Here is a 10,031-nt window from a genome sequence, read left to right as displayed (position 1 = left end):
GTTAAACTCATTTTAATGCATGCCACATGTTAAATTAGGTTGAATACACACATCATCACTGTTGTTACAAATCTCAGAAACCATATTCCGGTGGTTAACATCAGCAGTGCCATTGTAGCTTCCCAAAGTGGCAGAACCTTGGAGTGAGTTGCATAGTGGGTGTGTTCAGCTGGACTGGTAGCACTGAAATATTCATTAGCACTCTGAGGGTCGAAAGCATCACCTGAGACATGAAAAAGAGCAGATTCCTGATTAGTAGTGAAGCTATCACACTTGTGTTCTCTTAGAAGCAAGTTTCAAGAACAGGGTCAGAATGTTGCCAAGGAAGAGAGAACGAGGAGGAAGGAGAGAAAATGGCGTCCACAGATTACAGTACCTACAGCCAAGCTGCAGCCCAGTAGGGCTACAGTGCTTACACAGCCCAGCCAACTCAACGATATGCACAGACCACCCAGGCCTATGGGAAACAAAGCCATGGAACTTATGGACAGCCTACTGATATCAGCTCAGAGCACTGCCACCTACAGGCAGACTGCATATGTGACTTCTTATGGACAGCCTCCCACTGGTGATACCACTCCAACTGCCCCCAGGCATACAGCCAGACTGTTCAAGGATGTGCCACTGGTGCTCATGACACCACCACTGCTCCAGTCACCACAAACCAAGCCTCTTGTGCAGCTCAGTCTGCATATGGCACCCAGCCTGCCTACCCAGCCTATGGCCAGCAGACAGCAGCCGCCGCTGCACCTGCAAGACCACAAGATGCAAACGAGCCCACTGAGACTAGTCAACCTCAATCTAACACAGGGGTTTATAACCAGCCCATCCTAGAGTATGGACAGAGTAATCCAAAGCACCTGGGAGCTACCCCATGCAGCCAGTCACTGCACCTCCACCCTATCCTCCTACACATCTTATGCTACCATATCCTATCTTCCTCTTCACAGCCAACTAGTTATGATCAGAGAAGTTAATCTCAACAGAACATCTATGGGCAACCGAGCAACTATAGACAACAGAGTAGCTATGGTCAACAAGGCAGCTATGGGCAGCAGCCTCCCACTAGTTACCCCCCTCAGACTGGATCCTACAGCCAGGCTCCAAGTCAATATAGCCAACAGAGCAGCAGCTACGGGGAGCAGAGTTCATTCCGACAGGACCACACCACATGGTGTTGGGGGCAGGAGTCTGGGGGATTTTCCAACCAGGAGAGAACCAGAGCATGAGTGGCCCTGAAAACTGGGAGAGGAGAAGAAGGGGATTTAATCATGGAGGCATGAGCAGAGGTGGGCGTGGAGGAGGACGCGGTGGAATGGGCTCTAGAGAGCAAGGTGGCATCAATAAGCCCGGTGGACCCATGGATGAAGGACCAGGTCCTGATCTAGGCCTTCCTATAGATCCTGATGAGGATTCTGACAACAGTGCAATTTATGTGCAAGGTTTAAATGACAATGTGAATCTGGATGATCTGGCAGACTTCGATAAGAAGTGTGGGGTTGTTAAGATGAAAAAGAGAACTGGGCATCCATTGATCCACATCTATTTGGATAAGGAGAGAGGAAAGCCTAAAAGGGACGCCACGGTGGCCTATGAAGATCTGCCAGCTGCCAAGGCTGCTGTGGAATGGTTTGATGGAAAAGATTTTCAAGGAAGAATACATCAAGCTTCTCTTGCGCGAAAGAAGCCTCCAAAGAACAGGATGTGGAGTGCCATGACACCTCATGAGGGGAGAGAGGTGCCACCACTGCCCCGTGGAGGTCATAATAGCCCAAGAGGCCGCAAAGGACCCATGGGATGCATGGGAGGCATTGGAGGAGACAAAGAGGCTACCCCAAAAAAAACCCTGGGGCTACTTAGGGACCCCCTAGTGGAGGAGAAAATGTCCAGCACTGAGCAAGAGATTGGCCGTGTCCCATGCAGGGATGAGGAACACAGAAAATGAACAGGAGAACAGAATGCAACCAGGGTAAGGCCAAAAACCTGAGGGCTTCCTCCTGCAACCCTTTCAACCGCCGGAATGTGATAGTGGCCAAGGAGGCAGTGGTGGCATGCAGGGAAGACAAGGTGTCAATATGGACCGTGGTGGTCCTAGAGAACTATTTCGAGGTAGCAGTGGTGGAGGCACATATGAATTCAGAGTTGTGTGAATCTTGGACCGAGTTAGCTTTGGTGGAGGAACATGACATGGTCCTGTGGGCCCTCCTGGACCATGGTTGGAACAGAAGGAATGAAGAAGATGTGGACCTGGAAGACCTGCGTAAATGGATAATGGTGAGAACAGTCAGGCACTTAGAGACCGCCCTACTAGAAAGACATGCAGAGCTGCATGGATGACCAGATTTATTTTTTAAAACCAGAAAATGTTTTAAATTTAGAATTCCACATTTATAATGTGGGCCACAAAGTCATGATTATTACTGTGTGTACTTTAGTATTTTCACCATTTGTCGAAAAACATTAAAAGAAGTTAAATGGAAGTTTACTGAGTTTTTTTCTTTTAAAGTTGCTTGTTTTAAGACTTAACAATGGGAACCCCTTGTGAGCATGCTCAGTATCATTGTGGAGAACCGAGAGGGCCCCTACTTGTAACAAATTTCATGGTTGTGATTGTTTTCAAATACATTCCAATTTTTTTTTTAACTGTCAAATAAATAATGCTGAAGAGGGTACATGGTGTCTCCAGTGTGGCTACCAGGAGGAAGCTCAGAGTCAGCATGTGGTCTCCCCCTTGCATGCCCAGTGTAAGTCCTAAAGAACGTGTGTGATCCATTGTGGTGTCGTGAAGTGTAATTTTCTTAGAATGCTGAAGAGTGTCACCTCTGTGACTTGTACCTTCAGATGAATATAATTCAGTGTTGGCGGTAGGAAGGGGCACAATGCCATCGTCATCCTTGGCAGGATGAAATTCTTCTTTCTTGGTTTCTTCAACCTTTAAGGAAAGTTTGAGATGTAAGTTTTCATTAAAATATCACTAAGTTTTATTCACTTTAGAAGAACTTATCTGATAATGGCAGGGTCTTGATTTACAGTCCCAAATATTTGTTTGCTCAGCGAAATTTTATCACTGTAACTACTGTTATTGTGTACCCTTTGCATCCTTTCTGTCTGATTCAAAGCCCAGAGTTTGAGAACCTTAAAAGGGGACCTGCTCAGCTTTGTGTCTCTGTGTGTGTGTGTGTATGTCTCTGTGTTTGTGTGTGTGTGTGTGTGTGTGTGTGTGTGTGTGTGTGTGTGTGTAGGGGTGGGCAGAGAATAACCTTTACAAGGTGGCTCTCTGTTTTCACCTGGTTAGGCTGCCCTGGAGGTATGCAGCGAGGATGAGTTGGACTTATGGACTGTGGTGGTCCTGCACGAATGACGCGAGGTAGCACTGGTGGAGGCACATATGGTTTCAGAGTTGTCAGAATCTTGGACCGAGTTAGCTTTTTTGGAGGAACATGACATGGTTCTGTGGGCCCTCCTGGAACATTGTTGGAACAGATGGTTTGAAGATCACGTGGACCTGGAGGACGTGCGTAAATGGATAAAGGTAAGAACAGTCAGGCACTTAGAGACCAGCCCTACTAGCAAGACCTGCAGAGCTGCATGGATGACCAGATTTATTTTTTAAAACCAGAAAATGTTTTAAATTTAGAATTTCACATTTATAATGTGGGCCACAACGTCATGATTATTACTGTGTGTACTTTAGTATTTTCACCATTTGTCGAAAAACATTGAAACAAGTTAAATGGTAGTTTACTGAGTTTTTTCCTTTAAAGTTGCTTGTTTTAAGACTTAACAATGGGAACCCCTTGTGAGCATGCTCAGTATCATTGTGGAGAACCGAGAGGGCCCCTACTTGTAACAAATTTCATGGTTGTGATTGTTTTCAAATACATTCCAATTTTTTTTTTAACTGTCAAATAAATAATGCTGAAGAGGGTACATGGTGTCTCCAGTGTGGCTACCAGGAGGAAGCTCAGAGTCAGCATGTGGTCTCCCCCTTGCATGCCCAGTTTAGGTCCTAAAGAACGTGTGTGATCCATTGTGGTGTCCTGAAGAGTAATTTTCTTAGAATGCTGAAGAGTGTCACCTCTGTGACTTGTACCTTCAGATGAATATAATTCAGTGTTGGCTGTAGGAAGGGGCACAATGCCATCGTCATCCTTGGCAGGATGAAATTCTTCTTTCTTGGTTTCTTCAACCTTTAAGGAAAGTTTGAGATGTAAGTTTTCATTAAAATATCACTAAGTTTTATTCACTTTAGAAGAACTTATGTGTTAATGGCAGGGTCTTGATTTACAGTCCCAAATATTTGTTTGCTCAGCGAAATTTTATCACTGTAACTACTGTTTTTGTGTAACATTTGCATCCTTTCTGTCTGATTCAAAGCCCAGAGTTTGAGAACCTGCTCAGCTTTGTGTGTGTGTCTCTCTCTCTCTCTCTCTCTCTCTGTGTGTGTGTGTGTGTGTGTGTGTGTGTGTGTTTGTGTGTAGGGGTGGGCAGAGAATAACCTTTACAAGGTGGCTCTCTGTTTTCACCTGGTTAGGCTGCCCTGGAGGTATGCAGCGAGGATGAGTAGGACTTATGGACTGTGGTGGTCCTGCACGAATGACGCGAGGTAGCACTGGTGGAGGCACATATGGTTTCAGAGTTGTCAGAATCTTGGACCGAGTTAACTTTTTTGGAGGAACATGACATGGTTCTGTGGGCCCTCCTGGACCATTGTTGGAACAGATGGTTTGAAGATCACGTGGACCTGGAGGACCTGCGTAAATGGATAAAGGTAAGAACAGTCAGGCACTTAGAGACCGGCCCTACTAGCAAGACGTGCAGAGCTGCATGGAGGACCAGATTTATTTTTTAAAACCACAAAATGTTTTAAATTTAGAATTTCACATTTATAATGTGGGCCACAAAGTCATGATTATTACTGTGTGTACTTTAGTATTTTCACCATTTGTCGAAAAACATTAAAACAAGTTAAATGGAAGTTTACTGAGTTTTTTTTCTTTTAAAGTTGCTTGTTTTAGGACTTAACAATGGGAACCCCTTGTGAGCATGCTCAGTATCATTGTGGAGAACCGAGAGGGCCCCTACTTGTAACAAATTTCATGGTTGTGATTGTTTTCAATACAGTCCATTTTTTTTAACGGTCAAAAAAATAATGCTGCAGAGGGTTCATGGTGCCACCAGTGCGGCTACCAGGAGGAAGCTCAGAGTCAGCATGTGGTCTCCCCCTTGCATGCCCAGTGTAAGTCCTAAAGAACGTGTGTGATCCATTGTGGTGTCGTGAAGTGTAATTTTCTTAGAATCCTGAAGAGTGTCACCTCTGTGACTTGTACCTTCAGATGAATATAATACAGTGTTGGCGGTAGGAAGGGGCACAATGCCATCGTCTTCCTTGGCAGGATGAAATTCTTCTTTCTTGGTTTCTTCAACCTTTAAGGAAAGTTTGAGATTTAAGTTTTCATTAAAATATCACTAAGTTTTATTCACTTTAGAAGAACTTATCTGATAATGGCAAGGTCTTGATTTACAGTCCCAAATATTTGTTTCCTCAACGAAATTTTTTCACTGTAACTACTGTTATTGTGTACCCCTTGCATCCTTTCTGTCTGATTCAAAGCCCAGAGTTTGAGAACCTTAAAAGGGGACCTGCTCAGCTTTATGTCTCTGTGTGTGTGTGTGTATGTCTCTGTGTTTGTGTGTATGTGTGTGTGTGTGTAGGGGTGGGCAGAGAATAACCTTCACTAGGTGGCTCTATGTTTTCACCTGGTTAGGCTGCCCTGGTGGTATGCAGCGAGGATGAGTCGGACTTATGGAGTGTGGTGGTCCTGCACGAATGACTCGAGGTAGCACTGGTGGAGGCACATATGGTTTCAGAGTTGTCAGAATCTTGGACCGAGTTAACTTTTTTGGAGGAACATGACATGGTTCTGTGGGCCCTCCTGGAACATTGTTGGAACAGATGGTTTGAAGATCACGTGGACCAGGAGGACCTGCGTAAATGGATAAAGGTAAGAACAGTCAGGCACTTAGAGACCAGCGCTACTAGCAAGACGTGCAGAGCTGCATGGAGGACCAGATTTATTTTTTAAAACCAGAAAATGTTTTAAATTTAGAATTTCACATTTATAATGTGGGCCACAAAGTCATGATTATTACTCTGTGTACTTTAGTATTTTCACCATTTGTCGAAAAACATTAAAATAAGTTAAATGGAAGTTTACTGAGTTTTTTTTCTTTTAAAGTTGCTTGTTTTAGGACTTAACAATGGGAACCCCTTGTGAGCATGCTCAGTATCATTGTGGAGAACCGAGAGGGCCCCTACTTGTAACAAATTTCATGGTTGTGATTGTTTTCAATACAGTCCATTTTTTTTTAACTGTCAAAAAAATAATGCTGCAGAGGGTTCATGGTGCCACCAGTGCGGCTACCAGGAGGAAGCTCAGAGTCAGCATGTGGTCTCCCCCTTGCATGCCCAGTGTAAGTCCTAAAGAATGTGTGTGATCCATTGTGGTGTCATGAAGTGTAATTTTTTTAGAATCCTGAAGAGTGTCACCTCTGTGACTTGTACCTTCAGATGAATATAATTCAGTATTGGCGGTAGGAAGGGGCACAATGCCATCGTCTTCCTTGGCAGGATGAAATTCTTCTTTCTTGGTTTCTTCAACCTTTAAGGAAAGTTTGAGATGTAAGTTTTCATTAAAATATCACTAAGTTTTATTCACTATATAAGAACTTATCTGTTAATGGCAGGGTCTTGATTTAGAGTCCCAAATATTTGTTTGCTCAGCGAAATTTTATCACTGTAACTACTGTTATTGTGTACCCTTTGCATCCTTTCTGTCTGATTCAAAGCCCAGAGTTTGAGAACCTGCTCAGCTTTGTGTGTGTGTGTGTGACTCTCTGTGTGTGTCTCTCTGTGTGTGTGTGTGTGTGTGTGTGTGTTTGTGTGTAGGGGTGGGCAGAGAATAACCTTCACAAGGTGGCTCTCTGTTTTCACCTGGTTAGGCTGCCCTGGAGGTATGCAGCGAGGATGAGTTGGACTTATGGACTGTTGTGGTCCTGCACGAATGACGCGAGGTAGCACTGGTGGAGGCACATATGGTTTCAGAGTTGTCAGAATCTTGGACCGAGTTAGCTTTTTTGGAGGAACATGACATGGTTCTGTGGGCCCTCCTGGAACATTGTTGGAACAGATGGTTTGAAGATCACGTGGACCTGGAGGACCTGCGTAAATGGATAAAGGTAAGAACAGTCAGGCACTTAGAGACCGGCCCTACTAGCAAGACGTGCAGAGCTGCATGGAGGACCAGATTTATTTTTTAAAACCACAAAATGTTTTAAATTTAGAATTTCACATTTATAATGTGGGCCACAAAGTCATGATTATTACTGTGTGTACTTTAGTATTTTCACCATTTGTCGAAAAACATTAAAACAAGTTAAATGGAAGTTTACTGAGTTTTTTTCTTTTAAAGTTGCTTGTTTTAAGACTTAACAATGGGAACCCCTTGTGAGCATGCTCAGTATCATTGTGGAGAACCGAGAGGGCCCCTACTTGTAACAAATTTCATGGTTGTGATTGTTTTCAATACAGTCCATTTTTTTTTAACTGTCAAAAAAATAATGCTGCAGAGGGTTCATGGTGCCACCAGTGCGGCTACCAGGAGGAAGCTCAGAGTCAGCATGTGGTCTCCCCCTTGCATGCCCAGTGTAAGTCCTAAAGAACGTGTGTGATCCATTGTGGTGTCGTGAAGTGTAATTTTCTTAGAATCCTGAAGAGTGTCACCTCTGTGACTTGTACCTTCAGATGAATATAATACAGTGTTGGCGGTAGGAAGTGGCACAATGCCATCGTCTTCCTTGGCAGGATGAAATTCTTCTTTCTTGGTTTCTTCAACCTTTAAGGAAAGTTTGAGATGTAAGTTTTCATTAAAATATCACTAAGTTTTATTCACTATATAAGAACTTATCTGTTAATGGCAGGGTCTTGATTTAGAGTCCCAAATATTTGTTTGCTCAGCGAAATTTTATCACTGTAACTACTGTTATTGTGTACCCTTTGCATCCTTTCTGTCTGATTCAAAGCCCAGAGTTTGAGAACCTGCTCAGCTTTGTGTGTGTGTGTGTGACTCTCTGTGTGTGTCTCTGTGTGTGTGTGTGTGTGTGTGTGTGTGTTTGTGTGTAGGGGTGGGCAGAGAATAACCTTCACAAGGTGGCTCTCTGTTTTCACCTGGTTAGGCTGCCCTGGTGGTATGCAGCGAGGATGAGTCGGACTTATGGACCGTGGTGGTCCTGCACGAATGACGCGAGGTAGCACTGGTGGAGGCACATATGGTTTCAGAGTTGTCAGAATCTTGGACCGAGTTAGCTTTTTTGGAGGAACATGACATGGTTCTGTGGGCCCTCCTGGACCATTGTTGGAACAGATGGTTTGAAGATCACGTGGACCTGGAGGACCTGCGTAAATGGATAAAGGTAAGAACAGTCAGGCACTTAGAGACCAGCCCTACTAGCAAGACCTGCAGAGCTGCATGGAGGACCAGATTTATTTTTTAAAACCAGAAAACGTTTTAAATTTAGAATTTCACATTTATAATGTGGGCCACAAAGTCATGATTATTACTGTGTGTACTTTAGTATTTTCACCATTTGTCGAAAAACATTAAAACAAGTTAAATGGTAGTTTACTGAGTTTTTTTCTTTTAAAGTTGCTTGTTTTAAGACTTAACAATGGGAACCCCTTGTGAGCATGCTCAGTATCATTGTGGAGAACCGAGAGGGCCCCTACTTGTAACAAATTTCATGGTTGTGATTGTTTTCAAATACATTCCAATTTTTTTTAACTGTCAAATAAATAATGCTGCAGAGTGTCCATGGTGTCTCCAGTGTGGCTACCAGGAGGAAGCTCAGAGTCAGCATGTGGTCTCCCCCTTGCATGCCCAGTGTAAGTCCTAAAGAACGTGTGTGATCCATTGTGGTGTCCTGAAGAGTAATTTTCTTAGAATCCTGAAGAGTGTCACCTCTGTGACTTGTACCTTCAAATGAATATAATTCAGTATTGGCGGTAGGAAGGGGCACAATGCCATCGTCATCCTTGGCAGGATGAAATTCTTCTTTCTTGGTTTCTTCAACCTTTAAGGAAAGTTTGAGATGTAAGTTTTCATTAAAATATCACTAAGTTTTATTCACTTTAGAAGAACTTATCTGATAATGGCAGGGTCTTGATTTACAGTCCCAAATATTTGTTTCCTCAGCGAAATTTTATCACTGTAACTACTGTTATTGTGTACCCCTTGCATCCTTTCTGTCTGATTCAAAGTCCAGAGTTTGAGAACCTTAAAAGGGGACCTGCTCAGCTTTGTGTCTCTGTGTGTGTGTGTGTATGTCTCTGTGTTTGTGTGTATGTGTGTGTGTGTGTAGGGGTGGGCAGAGAATAACCTTCACTAGGTGGCTCTCTGTTTTCACCTGGTTAGGCTGCCCTGGTGGTATGCAGCGAGGATGAGTCGGACTTATGGACTGTGGTGGTCCTGCACGAATGACTCGAGGTAGCACTGGTGGAGGCACATATGGTTTCAGAGTTGTCAGAATCTTGGACCGAGTTAACTTTTTTGGAGGAACATGACATGGTTCTGTGGGCCCTCCTGTAACATTGTTGGAACAGATGGTTTGAAGATCACGTGGACCTGGAGGACCTGCGTAAATGGATAAAGGTAAGAACAGTCAGGCACTTAGAGACCAGCGCTACTAGCAAGACGTGCAGAGCTGCATGGAGGACCAGATTTATTTTTTAAAACCACAAAATGTTTTAAATTTAGAATTTCACATTTATAATGTGGGCCACAAAGTCATGATTATTACTGTGTGTACTTTAGTATTTTCACCATTTGTCGAAAAACATTAAAACAAGTTAAATGGAAGTTTACTGAGTTTTTTTTCTTTTAAAGTTGCTTGTTTTAGGACTTAACAATGGGAACCCCTTGTGAGCATGCTCAGTATCATTGTGGAGAACCGAGAGGGCCCCTACTTGTAACAAA

At 43.5% G+C, this 10,031-nt stretch overlaps 1 pseudogene; it reads left to right on the top strand.

Annotated features, from left to right (window-relative positions):
* The first annotated feature begins 341 nt into the window (after positions 1-341).
* LOC142832714 (RNA-binding protein EWS-like) lies at positions 342-8,510 on the top strand (annotated as a pseudogene).
* The last annotated feature ends 1,521 nt before the right edge of the window (positions 8,511-10,031 follow it).

The sequence above is a fragment of the Microtus pennsylvanicus genome, chromosome 12, assembly GCF_037038515.1.
Source record: "Microtus pennsylvanicus isolate mMicPen1 chromosome 12, mMicPen1.hap1, whole genome shotgun sequence".
NCBI lineage: Eukaryota > Metazoa > Chordata > Mammalia > Rodentia > Cricetidae > Microtus > Microtus pennsylvanicus.
Note: the sequence above shows the minus strand (reverse complement) of the source record. Positions and strands in the feature narration are given on the sequence as shown.